General features: G+C 34.8%; 1 protein-coding gene across 1 annotated transcript in view; it reads right to left on the reverse strand.

Annotated features, from left to right (window-relative positions):
• The window catches only part of LOC128867540 (filamin-C), a 169390-nt gene extending 155094 nt beyond the window's left edge, over positions 1-14296 (reverse strand). The window contains exon 1 of the mRNA XM_054108847.1: positions 14101-14296. The gene's annotated coding sequence lies outside the window, so the exon portion shown is untranslated. The remainder of the gene's footprint in view (positions 1-14100) is intronic.
• Positions 14297-14588: the final 292 nt, after the last annotated feature.

Raw genomic sequence — 14588 nt, forward strand, 5'->3', positions numbered from 1 at the left:
GTAATTTCGATAATTTGCTAAAACGCTAGTGAGAAGTCATTTCAGTAATCGAGGCTAGGTTTGGTCTTTAATTGAACATTTTTTTGTTGTAAATTTCTATATAATTGGTTTTATTTGAAACCTATAAGTATTTTTGCACTTCTTTTGTATTTTTCCTGTTTAGAAAATTAGGACTTGAACTTCTTTAAGATTTGCGGTCATAAAAATTGGGTATACAAATTTTTTATGTGATTTACTCGCATGTACAGAAATTCAAACACTTTTCTGAGCGAAAGAAATATGACAAGGTCTTGTGATCGCCACTTGGTAAACTTTGGACCGGCAGGTTGACCGGCCTTGTTGGCAATATCACGAAAAACCAAAACCGCCTATCGTTTTAATGACTGAAAGCAACAATGAGATTAGTGCAGAAAAACATATAAATAAAATTAAGTGGTGACAAAGAAAAAAAAAATACATAAATAATGAGAAGTTGTTTATGTAAAAGTTGAAAATAATAGAAAACGAAATGCAAAAATATGTTGCCTTTTCTTATGTAGCCAAAAAAGTAATACGAGTAATTTGTGAAGCTGTGCTGCTGGCGGCCATGAAGTTCGCAAAGGCGGTGACGCTGATGACAGATACATGCGAGCTCCTACAGCTAAATGAAATGAAAACTATTTAACTAACTATCAACACCATCAGCTGCTACCTTGAAGCCCATAGCCGTAGGCAGTAGCAGCAGTTATAGCATTGATGTTGGCGGATTTGTTGCACGCGCGTTCAGCGCACTTCCTTATTCCGAAATACCGGGCAAATATTATATATACACAAGCAAATTTATTGTAATAATAAATTAGTAAAATAGCGAAGCGATAGTAAAATGTAAAATTGCGCAATATTTTGTTATATAAATAGCTGCAGCTGAGTGTAAGCAAACAATAAAAAATACAAATAAAAAAATGACGACGAAAAATAAATTCAATAAGAAAACAAAAAAAAAATCCCACTTTGACCTATTTAGAGTGCTCCAATCGAGTCCAAATGTATGACCGACCCCCACTAACTTTGGACGGCCGATCCACCCATGCCAGTGGCACACCCCCTGGAACTCCCCTGGCGGGTTCCCAACACAATCATTTCAAAATATCACCGTTTTTGGCCTTTACATGAGAAAAGAAACTAAAAAGTTCGACCCAAATTGGGGGACATCAGAATTCGTTTTAGAGGTATGGTTCCTTCGGCAAAGTTTCTTATTTTGATCCCTAGAATATGATTTTCACAGAGCAATGGGCGATTTTTTTGCCTCTCCACAAATCGACCCGGCCTAATATTATATATATGTATATTTAGAGTCAAAAAAAGTTATATTAAAGTATTTTAAACAACTGTAGCTGTGTCAAAACAATAAAAAAATTGAAACAAAATGTAATTATATATGGTATGCAGTTTAAAATTCCATGGGCTATAACTTAAATTTTGAACGGTAAGTTTCAAGTACCTACAAAATTCCGTTGATTTATGACAATTTTTGTGGCTGATGGTGCTAGGCATTTTCTTAAAAAAAAAACACATTGTCGAACTTACTTTGCACGAAGAAAATTGTGTGACAGTGTCAAGGAATTTCTTTTGAAAAATCAGCGGCACGTTATAGTTACTTCAACTTGCAGTTTACAGGGTTTGATTGAAAAGTAATGAGCCTTCTCGCGCGGAGCGTCTGCCAAGCGATCAACCGAATCGGCTGGTGAGGGAAAATGATCGTTGGACCTTCCCCTTCCAGTAGAAACCGGTCCCAGTTCGCTGGCAACAGCGGTGCAGTCAACATCGCTCCGCGCGTGAAAGCTGTTTTAAAAGTGTGTTAGGATTTTGCAGTGGAGAAAATGCAGCGATCGTTGGAGCAACGTTACTCGATCAAATTTTGCGTAATGCTAAACAGTTTGTACCTCCAGAAAGCACTGTAAATGCGGCATTTTACAAAGAAGTGCTCCTCCGGCTGAAAAACCGCGTTGCCGGGGTTCGGCTCGACCTCGTCGACAATTGGACCCTTCATCACTACAATGCGCTGGCGCACACCGCCTTCCTCTGCACCTCTGCATTGGCCAAGATGGGGGTTCTGGTGCTTCCCCACCCTCCCTACAGCCCAGACCTGTCCCCTCCGGACTTCTTCTTGTTCCCGCGCCTGAAAAGAAAGCTGAAGGGGAGGCGTTTCGACTCCATCGAGGCGATCCAAAAAACTATGACAGCCGAATTGAACGCGATTCCGGCGGATGAGTTTAAAAAATGTTTCCTGCAGTGGAAGGACCGCTACCAGCGGTGTATTGACGCTCAAGGGTCCTATTTTGAAGAATATTAGTTGTATAAGCCAAAAGGTGTAATAAAACAGCATAAAAAAAATATGGCTCATTACTTTTCAATCAAACCCTGTATTGTGTTAAAATTGCATGGCCTAGAAAACGGCATGCCAAGAAATTATCCTAAGAATTCGAATTAAAATGTATTCAATTTTGTGAAAATTAATGAATAATTGGTTTTTGTTGCATAATAAGTTAATCTTTTATAAAAAAATATATGTATGTTAATAAATAATTGGCGTTTTTTATAAAAAAAGAACACACACTAAATAAGGAAAATTAGAGTAGCCACTATTGGTCAAAATCCCGATCGCTTATTTTATTGTACATTCTAAAATGTAAATTTAAATTTGAAAAAATTATAAAAAAAGTTATAAATCATTGTGTGAAGAATTCGCAAAAGAAATTATTTCGCTAATTCTACTAGATTTGTTTATATTACTATTCTACAAGTACACTATGTGACCAAATTGGACGATAATGCTGTATAGCATTTATGAAAGCGGAAGGAATGGTTGTAGAATACTGAACAATCTGACCAAATCTTCATAATTTTCCACCACAGTGCCCTTAAAATTTACAAAGTAGTCTCAAGTTGATCTCTTATTTGAAAAAATCTCACATAAATCTACATTTCCCATAAGATTTTACGACAGTATAAATATACTTATATGTAAATATAAGTCATAATAAAATTTAATGGGGCATATTTTTGTAGAACATTTTAATTCAATATTTCTTACTCGTGTAGTTCATTTTGACCCTTGTTTTAGAAATCTGAAAAATATTAAGTTTCTAGAGTCGATGGAGTGTCCAATGACTGGGTTTCAAAATTCATAATCGCATATTGAATACGGCTGACGCAAAGTCAAAAAAATTAGTTGAGGTCATCAAACTGAGCTCTCTGAAATTTTTGGTGTCGCCGATTAATGCCATTTCGAATTTTGAAAAAGTTATATCGGATTTGTAATTAGCGGCCCAAAGAACCACAGAGTATTCATATTTACGACCTAACTTCAAAACATTTGGCATTTCGTTTGTAATACCCGGAGCTTAAAGGGTTAACCCAAGTTTGTTCCAAGAAGGAAAATCATAAATGCCCAATAGCATGTTTTTATGGGGTTTTAGGCATAATTTTCTCAATATGTACTATGATTTGATGGGCCCTTCTGGGCGCACAAAAACAGATGCGATGTATAAAGTAAAAGCAACAAAAAATATAATTGTTTAGAGCTATAGATATTTTTTGTAAGGCAGCTATGGTAGACAAACTGCATAAATTTGCATTAATAATATTCCGTTCCATCTACCCATAGAGGGTTAGGGTAATTTTAATGAAATTTCAACAAGCGAATTTTAAAAACCCTTAAAAAGTGTTTATTTACTAATATTTTTAAATTATGTTCGCAACTATATATAACGCTTGCCAGTAGCAAACATTTATTTTATTATTTGTTTTTTATTTTTAATATTTGCCTCTTTCCCCAACGATTTGAAAATTATCATATAATTCGGATGAGAAAAATGCACTTCTCTGTAAATTTGGTAAAAAAATTTTATTGATCAATATTAATTCTTTTAATTTCTCCTACATGTATTCAAAAAATTATATTTTATATATGAAAAAAAAAAAAATTTAAACTACACTGCATTAAAGAACTATAACACTAAGATTTATTGACAAGTTTTAAGAATTTGTTTGTTTTTACCAAAATTTTAGATTTTTTTATGAAAGTGCAGTTCATTCTTTTGCAAAATCCATATAAATACAGGTTTCAAACTTTGAGAAAAGTATAAAATAGATTTACAAATTTTTTATGAAAATTTCGTACTTTATACTCCGAATTTTCAGAAGAATTCCGGGTATGCCGTTTTATAAGCCATTGGATTTTGGTAAAATAAGGTGCATATTTGAAGTAGCGTTAAAAAGTGCCGTCACAATTTTTTTGCAAAAGATATTGAGAATTTTCTTTCACATAAAAAAATTTCTATCATTCGTTAATTAAATAATTTGGATAAGTTGAAGTGCTGATGTAAATTTGTTGCTTGCTTTTTAATTTGCATAAACTCTGCAACTTCGATTTATATGGTTTTACGAAAATAAGATGTGCACCTCATAGGAAACTTTCTTTCATCCGTTGGCCATCCAACGCTATTACTCACCACGCGGTCACTTTAGTTACTCTGAATTCATAGCGCAGTATTATTGTGATATATTAAAATACTGAAAAATTATAAACGTATTTTTTTTTTTTGTGATTTGATCTGTTTTGGGGTGAAATTATGCTGGACGAACTAATGAAGCAAACGAGCACGACTTAAAGCACAAACTTGATGAAATCATTTTGTGTGGGTGATTGCTAATAATTGCAAAAAAAGAAAACATAGCATTTAAAAATGAAATACCATAATCCATATCACATCTTACTGCTATACGTTGTCATGTGCTTGAGCATTCGACAATTCCCAGTTTAAGTAATTACTTTCATGCAATTTCAGTGAAACTATATGTAAACTATGCTCTCACGTTTGCTGAGGAAGGCTTATAATATATATTAGAGTATATAATTTAGAATGTAAATTATCATAATTATGTATTACTACACTCCCAGCCAAGTATGGGGACCACATTCAGCATGTATGTATGTTTAAGTGATCTGACACACTCAAATAAGATGAGACGTTTATGCAGCTACGTGCCACATTAAGATTTATTTATAGTAATAGGACTATGAATAAGTTCGTTTCGGTTTTACAACAGATGGCGTAACTTGATTATTATTCCATCGATCCACATTTCCAAACATTCATTGGAGAGCTACTGTCGTAAGGCACAAACGTCAGTATAAGTTTTTTATTTGAAGCGTAAACAACAATATTTTTACCACACTTGAAAATGTCGAATTTCGTGCCAAATAATGTGTTTTTGCGGGGAATTCTTCTTCATTATTTTAATATGAAGAAAAAAGCAGCCGAAAGTCATCGTATCTTGGTGGAAGTTTATGGTGAGCATGCTCTATCTGAGCGAACGTGCCAGAAGTGGTTTGCACGCTTTAAAAGTGGTGATTTTGGCTTGGAAGACGAAGAACGCGAGGGTGCGCCGCCAAAGTTCATGGATACCGAATTGGAGGAATTGCTCGATCAAGATCCGGCTCAAACGCAAGAAGAGGTTGCAAAAACTTTGGGAGTTGATCAATCAACCATTTCCAAACGTTTAAAAGCCATGGGAATGATCCGAAAGGTAGGCCATTGGGTGCCGTATGAATTGAAGCCAAGAGACGTTGAACGCCGTTTTATGGCATGCGAACAACTGCTTCAACGGCACAAAAGAAAGGGTTTTTTGCATCGAATTGTGACTGGCGATGAAAAGTGGGTCCATTACGACAATCCAAAACGTCGGGCAACGTATGGATACCCTGGCCATGCTTCAACATCGACGTCGGCGCAGAATATTCATGGCCTGAAGGTTATGCTGTGTATCTGGTGGGACCAGCTGGGTGTTGTGTATTATGAGCTACTGAAACCGAATGAAACGATTACGGGGGATGTCTACCGACGACAATTGATGCGTTTGAGCCGAGCACTGCGAGAAAAACGGCCGCAATACGCCGATAGACACGACAAAGTTATTTTGCAACATGACAATGCTCGGCCACATGTTGCACAAGTGGTCAAAACATACTTAGAAACGCTCAAATGGGATGTCCTACCCCACCCGCTGTATAGTCCAGACCTTGCGCCATCCGATTACTATCTCTTCCGATCGATGCAACATGGCCTGGCTGACCAGCACTTCCGTAATTACGATGAAGTCAAAAAATGGATCGATTCGTGGATTGCGGCAAAACTGACCGAATTTTTCACAAAGGGAATCCGTGAATTGCCAGAAAGATGGGAAAAAGTAGTAGTAAGCGATGGACAATATTTTGAATATTAAATTTGTAACCATTTTACGTCAATAAAGTTTCAAATTTCGAAAAAAAACCGCACGAACTTATTCATAGTCCTATTAGTTAAGTAAGGCGCGCCACAAAAATTGGCTTTCTCAGCATATGACGTCACATTTTCCACTTCATAATTTACTTTGTATGCTTTACTTGTTCACATTTGCCCCTCTACGTTACAAATGATTGCTTGATTTTTCAGCCGCACCAAATTCCAGTATCTTAGCTGGAACAGGTTGTCCCATAAGTGTCCTGAATAAATACAACTAAACACTTAGAGGAGAGTTTTGTTACTATTAACGGTTCTTTTTGTATCACTTCAGGACTAGCGCCGATTTTTTATGAAATAGTGCGTAAAAACATCGCCAAAGTTAAAGCAAGCCAAAAAATGCAAGTTTTCTTAATTCAAATTATGTTTGTTTCAAGTTTTTTTATTCTTTCTTAAACCTGTAATTGATAATCGGCTCCTAGTTAATTTATAAGTTTAGTTACGCGCAAAACTTGTTTTTAGTCGTAAATCAAGATTTTGGAAGCATTTGACGAATTTCATATTTCGATCCTTGTTTTACTCTATAAGGCCTAAAAACCTCTTCGATTGCTTGTCTGTTTGTATACTATGGATGTCTAGCTCACAAGTGTAAAATATAACTAACATACGACGTCATTTTCAAAAATTATAAACGTTCGGCTAGGGTGTACAGATACGTACCATAATTGACCCATATATCCTTTCGAACTGCAGATAGTTCTTAGGACAAGCTTTTTAATGATAGCATATTGACTACGGAAGTACGAACGCCATGAAAATAATTCTTCCTTTCATTTGATGTTTCATTTCTAAAAAGGCTTTCGAATCTGGCATCAACCGAACAGATGACTTTTTGGTTGTATTCTCCAATTGAAGCTTGTCGGCGTCGATGTTTTGAGTGACCAGCCGTATATTCTTAGCTGCACAAAAATTAGTGCATTAGCTCCGCGTTTTGTTGTTATCCAACGAATTCTGTTTTCCCAATTACCTCATAGGGAAATCAGAAAATCGAGTCGAGTACTAAATAAATTTAGATAAAATGTATCGTGTCAATGATTCAAATTAAATTATTATTAAATTAAAAATTTTACAATTGTTTTTTATTGATTTGTATTACTTATTTAAATTTTACAAAGCAAAATGCACACAAAACTATTTTTGCAAATGGCAGATGGGGAGCAAAGAGGTTTTCCATTGTCTGCCTAGAAGTGACTGCAATTAGAACTAATTCGCACCAACTCATTCGGATATTACGGTCACATTTTTTGCATTTAGCATAATATATATTGTAAATAACGGCCACTGTGACCGCATGGGCTTAGTGTGACTACGATTCGGAAACGCGTAGGTTCGAATCTCCGTGCATAAGGCACCAAAAATGTTAGAAAAAGTTTTTTTCTAAAAGCGGTCGCCCCTCGGCAGGCAATGGAAAACCTTCGAGTGTATTTCTGTTATGAATAAGAAACCATCTATCGGTCGGAGTCGGCTTGAAACTGTAGGTCACTCCATTTGGGGAGAAATATCAAGACCGCACAGCCCAAACAGGCGGAGGGCTGTTGCCAACTGATTAACAAACTAAGATCAAGTAAAAATAATAAAATGGTAATCCAATATGGATATCAATATGGTAATCCAAGGAAAAATCGTTTAAAAATCTAAATTTCGAATATGTATATGTTTTAATAATATTGGCAACTTTTTAAAAGATTAGGTTCAAGAAAAATAATAAAATGAGTGTAATATATCCATATAGTAATCAAAGAAAAGAAATTTCAAAAATAAAATTTCGATTATACAGTATAATCTCGATAATTCGGACAATTAAATACCAGAGGTTGTCCGAAATATCGAATTTTCCGGATTATCGAGTGGGTTAAAAATTTAATAGAAATCAGTAGATCAGTAATTAAATGAAATAAACTTTTATTTAATCTTAAATTGATTAATATTCAATGAGTTATATGTACATATATTAGTTTTTATTCGGCCGTAAAATAAATCAATATATTCGTTTGCCGCAATTTTGTTTCATTTCTCTTTCTGAAGGCAATATCTCTGAGACTCACAAGTTTTAAAATGTTTCCGGATGAAAATTCCTGTTCCTCTGCATATTTAATACAACTATCAAATGCGACAATAGCTTGAGAGTGCGAAATTTTAGGATCTTGACTTTCATTTTCGTCAAGACTGCTGTTCTCGTTATCTTCTTCCTCAATCTCGTTGATATCGAAATCAGTGTCGTCATTCAACCACTCAGTAATCTCGTTATCATTATATACATCAGGGGATATTTCAACAAGAAGATCAATTATTTTAGTTGAGCTGCTGGGCCGTAGCATCGCAAGAGGCAAATCATCATCTGAGTCCCATTCTTCGTCATAAAGAATTTTGTTAAAACATTTTCTGAGCACGCGTTCATCCACATTTTTCCAAGCATTAGACGATAAAAAAGCCACATCTTTAAATGTAAAGTTTTTTAAAGATTCCGGGAGATTGCTCGTTGGGCTGGACAAAAGTAGAGACAAAAAACTCTTCCGATAGTTTGTCTTTAAAATTCGGATAGCATTTTGGTCCATTGGCTGTATAAGAGCCGTGCAGTTTGGTGGCAAAAACATAACATATATGTCCTTATCGACATCCGACAGTGATTGGGGATGGCAAGTTGCATTGTCTAGCAGTAAAATGGCTTTGGCTGGTAAATTCTTTTCCTTTAAGTAACGCTTTACTTCTTTAACGAATGAGTTTTCAAACCAATTTTTAAAGATTTGCTCTGTCATCCAAGCATTTTTGGTATGGGAGTACCCAAGCGGAAGGTTTACATTTTTAAACGCTCTGGGGTTTTTGGCTTTCCCTATCATGAACAATGGAGGTTTATGTTCTCCGGTTGCATTACAACAAACTAGAAGTGTTATTCTTTCTTTTCCAATTTCGCGCTCGGTGCGGATTTTTCATTATGCAATGCAAGGGTTTTTTCTGGAAGTTTTCTCCAAAACAAAGCAGTCTCATCTGCATTATAAACCTGATCATACGTAATGCCCATTTCTGCAATTTTCTTTCGCAATTTTTCAATAAAGGGTTGCACAGCAGTAGAATCATTGGAAAGTTTTTCGCCAGATATTTTTAAGAATTTAATTTCATATCGGGAACGAAAATTACTAAACCAACCGTTACTAGCCACAAATTCCACACTTTGTCCGTAAATTTGGGAACAGAATTGTTTGGCCTTTTCTTTGATGATTTCCGAGGAAATCGGTGCATTGTTTCGTCTTGCGTTTACAAACCATTTATACAAGTGGTCTTTCATCTTTTCAAACTCCGCAGGTCGCATAGTTTTACGCTTTCCAAGGCCACATTCTGTTCTAGCAATGTAACTGCAAAATATAATCAAAGGAGGGTAAACTCTTCTTACAAAATGTTTTCGTTTTTTACCTATCAATCTTTAATCCACTTGATTTTATGTCCGAAATTGTAGATTTACCTACATTGTATTGCGCAGCTAGCTGTCGAATTGACTGTCCTTCACTTAGTTTCTTAAGAACTTCTTTTTTCTGGTCTATCGTTAAAAACGTATGTTTTTTCTTAGCTGCTGGTGCCATAGTTAAATTTATACAGTCCACAGTTAAAGAAATTATGGAGTTAATGTTTGAAATTAGCTACTGAACTACACATTACGCAAATATGCTTATGAATATGAACTAGGAGGCTGACGAGCACTTAAACGCACTATTCACGCAAAGTAGTTAGCAGGGGAGGATTATAAAATAAAATAAAGAATAACGGAATTCCTTTTTATTTTAGCATATTCACTGGATAATAAAGAAGTGTCCGAATTTTAGAGGTACATGAATACGTGGTGTCCGGATTACAGAGACTTCTATAGAAAACGTTTTGGTGTCCAGATTACCGCGCTGTCCGAATTATCAAGTGTCCGAATTACCAAGATTAGACCGTATTTTTAAATAGTGTTGCCACCTGTTTGGAAAACTAAGTTCAGGTAAAATTAACACAATAATAGAAATTTATTCATATAGTAATCAAGGGAAAGGAGCTTGAAAAATTTAAAGCTCTCAATTTATTCTTGAATATGGTTGCCACCTGTTTGAAAAATTAAGTTCATGTAAAAATAATAAAATAATTGAAATGTATTAATATGGTAATCAAAGTAAAGAAATTTGAAAAACAAAATTTCTATTATATTTTTGAATGATGTTGCCACCTGTTTGGAAAATTATGTTCCACCAAAAATAATCAAATAAATGAAATGTTTTCATATAGTAATCAGGGGAAAAGAGTTTGAAAATTTTGAAGTTTTGAATTTATTCTTGAATATGGTTGCCACCTGTTTGAAAAATTAAGTTCAAGTAAAAATAATAAAATAAATGAAATGATATTAATTCATCAAACGAAAGACGTTTAAAAAATCTAAATTTCAAATATATCTTTGAACAGGGTTGCCACCTGTTGAAAGATTAAATCAATATATTAAGTAGAGTAGAATGGGGTAAGATAGGTCATTTTTTTTGGAGAGCTCTTGCTACGGTGTTTTTGCATTGATTTTGAAAAATAAGCAAGATTTTGAAAGGTTATTTATCTGCTAACATTTTGGTTATACTGACTTATGTTTGGCTAAATATTTTGGAAGCTGCATTCAATAAGACAAAGGTACTTTTTTTCGATATTTTCAAAATCGGGGGGCACGATAGGTCACTATGTGTGAGAGGAAAAGAACAATGTACATGGCTTGGAAATTAACGTTTTAACTTTTATTTATAGAGTATGAACACTGCACATGTTATAAAAGTTAGGAATTTTTCTTTAATTCATCACGCGAGCACGTAATGTTTCGAACGGAATTTTAAATTGTTTAGAGGCTGATCGAACACTAGCGCCATCTCGGACTGCTGCGATTGCGTTTTTTACGTCCTCTTCACTTTGTTTCGGCGTTTTTCGCACATAATTACTCACCATTTTGCTGCAAAAACAATTAAAATTTATTTTTATCAATTAAAAGTAGTGACCTATAATGCCCCCAGATGGCTGACCTATAGTGCCCCCAAGCACATGTTTTATGTTAGTATCGATATTTTTTTTAAAAACAAAAATATCAAAAAACTAACACATTATTCGTGTTCAGCATTATTTTCTACGTAAAATAAAACTCACCTGATAAATATTTACATACATTAAATGCACTGCACCGTAGAATAAAAAAAATGCTATGTCGGAGAAAAGCTCACAAAAAACTAAACGACGCCAGAACTAGGATAACTAATCAATGGTGACGGTCGAAATGACAGTCGCGAACGTTGTTCCCCACCACGTATTCAATTCACATAAGACGAGTGACCTCTGCAAAAACAGTGCGACGAAAAGCCCACCTACCTATTGTGCCCCCATACCTATCTTACCCCATTCTACTCTACTTAATAATTTATTATTAAAATAATTCAGGACGAGAGTCAACTCAAGCTAAGAAAGTTTGTTCTAGAGAACAATTTTGGAGATGGTTTCCACCTGTTGTTAATTCAATTTAATAATTAAGTAAACTGAAATATACTATAACGCAAATATATGGGTGGAAAGGGAAAGAGGTTTGAAAAGTCTTTATTTGGAATATACTTATATTTTTAAAATCAAAAATCAAGACGTAATTCTAGTTAAAAAAAAGTAAACAAAAAAAACATGATTGATTCACTTTTTCATTATTCGTCCAAGAGTTTGTACTTTAATAGAAAAAAATAGCTGTGTTGGGGGTTTTTCTAAAATTCCTTATTGTTATGCCAGTTGAATTTTGAATTCTTGTAATTTTAGTTATGCCAAAAATAAGCTATTTTTAAATATGCCAAAAATTGAGAACTATGAAGTTAGTTAGAAGTAAAGATTTTTCTATTGCAAAATTTAACTCTTAACTTGCACTAGCTGATGGTTATGATAATTTAACGTACCTTAACTTAATGGATTTTATAGGAAAAATAAACGAAATGCAGCACACAATTTTCTATATTAGTTTTATTAATAATTTTTAGCAGAAAAGCACAGAATTACCATTCACTCAAGACAGTCACATGCTTTACAAATTTTTGGAAAGTCAAAAAAGTGCTGATTCCACGTATTCCAGTTACCCCTAACGATAACAAATAAAGTCAAAGGTCAATGTTTAAAATGTTATTCGAATGAACTTGAACAATCTTTTCTCTTCCAATAGCCAATTTTTTTATAGTTTACTTTGAATTGGTACTCTGGAAAAATTGTTCATCTCTACATCGGATGGGGATGCCCAAAACTGTGTTTATGCGTTGAGTAAAGATAAAAAATTAACAAAAATTTGTTTGTTTGCTATTTATTTATTTGGTTCTTTTTACTTTATTTAGTCAGGCGTAGCAACGCATGGAGGGCATTTTCTAGTGTTACATATTAGAAGTTTATTTGAGTCGTCTTATACGAAGTTTCTTCTCGCGAAAAATATTGAAGCATTGCAAAATTTGAAATTTTCAATATCAATCACACGCAGACGTTACAGGAAGAAAAGTAAATTCCACCAGGGAAGGTGAGATTTGCGTCAACTCAGCGAGCGCAGACGTGCAAAGTCGCGAGATGTTTCTGGTACGTGACCTCTCCGGACATTGCCCATCAGGCATCCATGCCGGCATTGCTTTGCGATCCTTTCTGCAGCGGCAGCCTTGGGAATGTGATGAAACTATTTCAACACCTTCACGAATCCTATTGATTCCAACCACCAAACTCGAAAAAATTATCGAGTAACAAAACTACTTCTGCTTCCGGAAAAAAGTATCGAGTATTTGCTTGCTAGTGCAAGTATCGAGGAATTCTAGACATAATGAAGAAAAAGATTCCTTTGCAATCGAAAAGTTTTACTTACACATCAAAACAAAGTATCTTCTTGGTAGATACATAAATTTTATCACCAATAGCTCATATTAATCACTTAAATTGATCTATAAATGCATTGGCGCATGTAAAAATTCTACATAAAAGTTGAAAAACAATGACTAGCATAAAAAAAACAGAAAAAACCTTAATTAATATGCAACAATCTTCAATAAAACTAGAAAACGTGAGAACTGCAATGCACCATCACAGCGAACCATTGGCTACGAATTGGAAAAAGCGCTAAATGAAGCAAGCAATAAAACTAAAGAATGTAAAAAAAAATAATAATTACGGTAAAAATTTTCAAAGCAAAAAACATATAAAAACAAATAGATGCACACAAAAAAAAAAGAAAATACTAAGACTAGAGAAAACATTTGATGAAAAACGTGGATAAGATAAAAAGCGGCACCTGCGAGCGCACGTTAATTATAGCCAAATGGAGTGCTATGAAGTGGCGTGGAGTGGTGGAGCTGAAATGGATTTCAAGTAGAGCTGAGCTAAAGTTAAATGAAAAAATCTAAAAAAAAGAAAACAAATTCATCAACAAAAGAGTCTCAAGTGAGTTGCAATGTTGACGCGCGGGGGTCTTTGTGTGCGTGTGCGGCGCCGAGTTTATGGCAAGTGCCATACGAGTACAATGAGCGACCAGCTGATGTGGCCAGCCAACTGCGAGTAATGAATTGCAGCGCGCAATAATTTACGCGACAGCGAGACGAGAAGCGGAGTGAGGAGCATTAATTAAAGCACACAAGTAACTCGCGAGACTTTTCGGGACAAAGAGCAATAGGCAAAAATCAGAAACGATAACGAAAAGAAAAAGCGGCAAACTTTTTTATACATACGTATGTGTATTTTACATGTGTATGTGTATTATTACGTTCAGCACAATTAATTAGAATATTACTTTTTATCTTTAGTTGGCACAATTTTTTCGCTCTTTGATTCAGTTGCAACACTCAGAAATACTTTCAGCACTTTAAATGCAAAATGTTGCCTTATTCTTTATTAGTGTATTATATTGCACAACTTAATAGTTTTAGTCACTTCTAGCGTAAACACCAGTAGGTGCACAGAAACACTTGCGGTGATCTGGATACATGATCAGCAACTGCTTGTCGGGGCAGAAGTTCAACTTCAAAATACTCTCCGCTCAGCTTTGTGTTATTGAAAAGCACTCTGACTCTTTTTGTCAGATTTCCAACTGGAAATAAGTTGAGAAAGCTCATTGGAAATAAGTGACGTCACGCTTTGTTTGCTTCAAGACGTCGCAGTGAGCGCGTTTGTGTCTTAAGTCTTTTGTTTATCTTCACTCAGCAGACACTCCGTACCCTGTAGAGTTCATCTAACTTGGAGATTTGCTTTTAACTGAGTAATTTTGTATGGCAAAGCTAT

The sequence above is a fragment of the Anastrepha ludens genome, chromosome 6, assembly GCF_028408465.1.
Source record: "Anastrepha ludens isolate Willacy chromosome 6, idAnaLude1.1, whole genome shotgun sequence".
Lineage (NCBI taxonomy): Eukaryota > Metazoa > Arthropoda > Insecta > Diptera > Tephritidae > Anastrepha > Anastrepha ludens.